At 42.9% G+C, this 6,000-nt stretch overlaps 1 protein-coding gene across 5 annotated transcripts in view; it reads left to right on the forward strand.

Annotated features, from left to right (window-relative positions):
• kansl1b (KAT8 regulatory NSL complex subunit 1b) overlaps nucleotides 1–6,000 on the forward strand; it is a 292,755-nt gene that overhangs the window by 71,959 nt on the left and 214,796 nt on the right. The gene's annotated exons all lie outside the window — the stretch shown is intronic.

Consider the following 6,000-nt stretch of genomic DNA (forward strand, 5'->3'; position numbering starts at 1 on the left):
CTTTGCTTTCAAAACATGCCACAGGTTCAAGATCATCTGAGAGAAGAAATTTCTCATTTCTGATGTTATGCCTTCTGGTCTTAGATTCTCCCACAAGGACAAACAACTTTTCCACACCTACCCAATCAAGCAGTGGAGAGTCTTCTATCTTTCAATCAGTTTGCTTCTCGTTCATCTAAACTCCAATGCCCACCTACTCGGTCTTTCCTCATAAACTCCCTCCATACCTATGATCAGCTTAATAAACCTTCTGTGGTTAGCCTCCAATGCTGGTAGATATTTTCTTAGAGAAGGGAACCAAAACTATTGACTGTATTCCAGTCATAGTGCCTTGTACACTTTTAGAAGCTCCTTATTGTTTTGTACACCATTCCCTTTGAAATAAAGGCGAGCAGTCAATTTGCCCTCTATTAGCTACTGTACTTGGATATTAACTTAGGATTCATTCATGAGGACTCGCACATCTTTGTGCTGCAACGTTCTGCAGACTTTCTTCAATTAAGTAATATTTAGCTCCTCTATTCTTCATATCCAAGTGGATAACCTCATATTTTCCTGCATAATATTCCATGTAAATTTTGACCACTTGCTGAACCTATAGACTTTGCGATCCTCTCATTGCATTCCAACCTATTTTTGTTACAATAGCAAACTTGATAATCATGCATTCACCGTTATTTGAAGAAGCTGTTACTGTCCTTTTGAATGTACTTGCTAGTTTGCCCACTATATGTTTATTTTCTCCCTCCTTTTTTAGCAGTCGTTTGGCTTTTAAAACTTTTCCAGTCCTGTGGTTTACCACTAACCTTTGCTACAGTGTATGTTTTAAGTTCAGTACAGATGTTGCCAACCCAAGTTACTCATTCTCAACCTGAATGCTCTGTTCTTCCATGTTGTTGTCGTTGTTCCCTCAGGAATATTTTACTGAGATAATTCTGTTTAGCTCATCTCATTACACACTGCCAGATCCAAGAGAGTTGATCTCTGAGTAATTATTCTCAACACACAACTGCCAAGTTCACAACTGTCCATTTCCTATGAGAGAATTTAATCATCTCCCCATGACATTATGATGGCTAAATCCTCCTCTTACCAACATATTAGGGGTTACCATTGACCCAAAAGTGAACTGGGCCAGCCATCTAAATACTCTACAAGAACCAGTAGGAGGCAAGGAATCCTGCTGTAGCTTACTCCCGAAACCTGCCCGGTATCTTCAAGGCACAGTTAAGGAATGTGCTGGATAAATTCATTTATCTGGATCAGTGCAGCTCTGACAACATTCGTGAAGCTTATTACCACAGAGGACAAAGCAGTCTGTTTGTTTTGTTCTCCAACTACCTGCAACATTTACTGCTTCCACCATTGAGACACAATGATGGCAGTGTGTACCATTTCAAATTCATGGCAGCAGTCAACTAGGTTACTTTGACAGCATCTTCCCAACGTGTGACTTCTATATCTGGAAGGACAAGGGTGCCAGATGCATGGAACCACCACCATTTGGGAGGTTCTCTTCCAAGCCATGTACATTCATTCCTCCATATTTGCAACCGTTCTGTTTCTGAGAACCCCAATGAATGATGAAACTTGCATGAGTAGAGCTCATTTAAAAATAGGTTAAGAATCATGGGTATTGATTTTTGTTGTTACTTTTTTTTGGCAGAGATAGACAAATTTATAATTCATGATTTCGCGGATACCGAGGATTAACTGTGCTATCCTTACTGAGACTGTATTCTTGTTCCTCCACCAATTGCCTGTTAAAATTAATAGATTGCGATTTTAGAGAAGATTTGTCGCTCATGTTGTGGATCAAGTTGTACGTTTGCTCACTGAGCTTGTAGATTTGTTCTCAGACGTTTTGTCACCATGCTAGGGAACATCATCAGTGAGCCTTCGATAAAGGTGGTCTATCCTGCTCGCACAACAGTCTTGGTCTGTTGTGCTGGGTGATATCACTTCCAATTCTTTTTTCTGAGCAGTTGGTAAATGGGGTCCAAATCTATATGTTTGTTAACGGAGTTCCAGTTTGAATGCCTGGCCTCTCAGAATTCCTGTGCGTGTCTTTGTTTAGCCTGTCCCAGGATGGATGTATTGTCCCAGGTCAACTGGTGTTCCTCTTCATCTGTGTGTATGGAGACCAGTGATTGTTGGTCTTGTCTTTTGGTGTCCAGTTTGTGCTTTTGTATCTTGGTGGCTTGTTTCCTGGCCATCTGTCCAATGTGACATTGATTGACTCCTTGAAGGATATTTTATGTATGATGTTCACTCTGCTGGTTGTTGGTATGGGGTCCTTTAAATTCATCAGGAGCAGTTCACTGTGGTAGTAGGTTTGTGGGCTACCAAGATGCCTAGGGGTTATCACCTCTGAGATGTCTTTAATGTATGTAGGGTGAAGCGAGTCTGTGGGCATGTTGTGTCTTCTTGTTCAGGTCTGAGATGTAGGAATCTGTGGACTGTGCTTATCAGGTACTTGTTCCTGAATACGTTGTCCAGATTTTTTTCCTCGGCTTCTCATATTTCCTGGGTGTTGCTGTGTTGTGGCCTAATAATGTCCTCATGCAGCTTTGTTTGTAGGTGTTGGGATGGTTGCTCCTGTAGTTGAGTATCTGGTCAGTATGTATCACTTTCCTGTAGACGCTGTTCTGCAACTCTCCATTTTGTTCTACTGTGACGTCTAGGAAGGGGAGTCTGTTGTTATTTTCTTCCTCTTTATGAACTTTATAACCAGTAAGGATGTTGTTTATGGGTTTCTTCTAATTTGTTGTGTTTTGTAATGACAAAGGTGTCATCCACTTGGCAGACCTATTCTAATCTCTGAATAACTGCTTCTTCTAAGATTCTGAACATGGGTAATCCCTTAGCTGTCCCGTTGATTTCTTGTCGATCTTGTCGTCAAAGATGAAGTAGGTGCCTGACCGTCATCCTGAACAGAGCACAATACATTGAAAAAACAAACGCACAACTCGCAGATACCGACACCTACCAACCGGTGGCGTTGTTCCCAACTCCACACGAGAAAATCACATCACAGCATACCTGAGGAAACTTAACAAGATAGGTGACATTAACAAGACAGACCTCCAAAGAATGAAGGATGCAACACACCCAGTTTCTACCGATTACCAAAGGGGCATAAGCAAGCACGCAAGCACCACCAACCCAACCCCCCCCCCCCCCCCCAAGACGCATAGTCACACTCCCTGGTATACCAACAGACAGACTCTGAAAGGAACTGCAGTGCAAACTGAAACACCTAGCAGAAGACTCAATCCACTCCACCCAGGAATTTCTTAACATCATCAAAGACACCAACGTCGACCGCGATGAGGTCATGGTTTCCTGCGTTGTGACTGCCCTATTCGCATCAATAAACATCACCCGAGCCAAAGAAATATTGGCCTCCCTGCTAAACAAACCAAGGGCACAAACACCTGACAGCACCAACTCCATGAGCAAGGACAGCATCCTCAAACTAGTAGACTTGTGCCTCACAGCCCACTTGAACTCCTACGACAATATCTACAAACACATCAACAGAGCACCTATGGGATTGCCAATGTTTGGTCTCTTAGCAGAAGCAGTAATGCAAAGGTAGAATGAATAGCCATTCCTACAATCCAGCCCATGCTTTGGGTCCGCTATGTGGATGATACCTTTGTCATCACAAAATACAATAAATTAGAATAAACCCACAAACAATATCCTTACCAGTGTAAAGTTCACCAAAGAGGAAGAGAACAACAACAGAGTCCCTTCCTAGATGTCACAGTAGAATGAAAAGCCAATGGAGAGCTGCAGACCACGTCTACAGGAAAGCGACAATACACTGACCAGATACTCAACTACAGGAGCAACCAGCCCAACATCCTCAAGGGGAGCTGCATTAGGACATTATTTATACACATTCAGCCCCCAGGAAATACAAGAAGCTGAGGAAAAACACCTACACAATGTATTCAGCAACAGATACCTGATAAGCGCAGTCCACAGATTCCTACACCACAGATCTAAACAAGAAGACACAACACGCCCATAGACTCTAGCCACCCTATGACTCCAGCCCCTGGGTATCATGGTAGCCCAGAAACCTACCACCGCACTGAAACAGCTCCTGATGAATTTAAAGGACCCTGTACCAAAAACCAGCAGAATGAATGTCATGTATAAAATATCCTGCAAGGAGTGCAACAAACATTACATTGGACAAATGAGCAGGAAGTAAGCCACCAAGATACATGAGCACCAACTGGCCACCAAAAGACATGACCAACTATCACTGGTCTCCATACACACAGACAAAGTGGGGACCAATTTGACTGGAACAGTACATTCATCCTGGTCAGACTCAACAAAGACATGCACTGGAATTCTGAGAGGCCTGGCATTCAAACTGGAACTCCTTTAACAACCATATAGATTTGGACCCCATTACCAACCTTTCAGAAAAGAACCAGAAGAAATCACGAACCACAGGAGACCAAGACGCGCATACAGTGCTTCACTGGAGGCTCACTAATGATGATCTGTAGCATGGTGACGGAACATCTGAGAAAAATCTACCAGCTAAGCGAGCAAGCTTAAAGCCTAAACCAAATAAAGGGATTCCTGAACAGCACTGCGTATGTCCCAACACCCCATGGGAGTTTGAGATGTTAAGTCATGACTACTTTTTCACACGTAGTTGGGGATTTACAATGAAAACTGGCCTAGTCAGTGACACCCACAAACAGTGAACCAAGACATTTTAAGAAATTAGTTTTGGCTACAGTCTTTTGGACTGATGAGAATACCAAGCTGAGTTAGAGCTTTTGCGAAACCTCCAAATCTTGATAGATTGTGAAGCCTCTCTTTGCTGACATAGTTTGAGCAAAGCTCGCCAAGGAAGCTCCCAAAAGCCACATCCATACTGGATAGGGGTTTTGATGGAATTCTTATACTCAGCTGAAATTGCTGTAAGTTACATTGAGGAGGGAGAACATTGGGCAGAAAGTTGCTGCAGAAATTTTAATAGTTTGACTGGATGTTCTCCTGGGCGAGTTGGATGAAGAGCCAGAAAACCCAATTTCTAACTACTCTGCAAAAATGTCAATTTTATTTTGCAGGGGTCTGTAAATATTAAACTGTCGGACCAGCATCTGGTCAGTAACTTCAGCCATTGTTTAGTCGTGTGGATTCCTGACTTGCTGTGCCCAGTCTGAGGGTGTCTTTTTCTGGAGTATGCCATGTCTAAGTTTTTGCTAAATACTCATGTTAGTTTGTTTTGCCACAGGACGGTCTTGGTGTACTGTGCAAAGTAGATGGTAGTTAATGTAGCTCAGTATTCTCTGAATTGTTCCACAGCTGTAGTACTTGACCACTTGGTGTTTTGAGACGAGGCAGTGTGTTGGCAGGTTGCTTAGCTGTGGAGGTTTTTGCAACTTGAGACTGGTCACATTTTCAGTTACCCTTTAGCCTTTCTCGCAGCCAGCTCGGGATGAATGTCAAACAGATGCTGATCTAAATTTTATTTCCCCTTGTTAGACGTGGGCAAACAAGAATGCACATTCTGAGATAAAAGAGTTATCTTCTCCTTAAATTCCTGTTATTAGAACATGGAACAGTACAGCACAGAACAGGCCCTTCAGCCCACGATGTTGTGCCGACTACTGATCCTCATGTATGCACCCTCAAATTTCTGTGACCATATGCATGTCCAGTAGTCTATTAAATGTCTCCAATGACCTTGCTTCCACAACTGCTGCTGGCAACGCATTCCATGCTCTCACAACTCTCTGTAAAGAACCCGCCTCTGACATCACGTCTATACTTTCCTCCAACCAGCTGAAAACTATGACCCCTCGTGTTAGTCACTTCTGCCCTGGGAAATAGTCTCTGGCTATCGACTCTATCCAAGTCTCTCATTATCTTGTATACCTCAACTAGGTCCCCTCTCCTCCTTTTCTCCAATGAAAAAAAGTCCGAGCTCAGTCAACCTCTCTTCATAAGATAAACCCT

Source organism: Chiloscyllium plagiosum, chromosome 33, assembly GCF_004010195.1.
Source record: "Chiloscyllium plagiosum isolate BGI_BamShark_2017 chromosome 33, ASM401019v2, whole genome shotgun sequence".
Lineage (NCBI taxonomy): Eukaryota > Metazoa > Chordata > Chondrichthyes > Orectolobiformes > Hemiscylliidae > Chiloscyllium > Chiloscyllium plagiosum.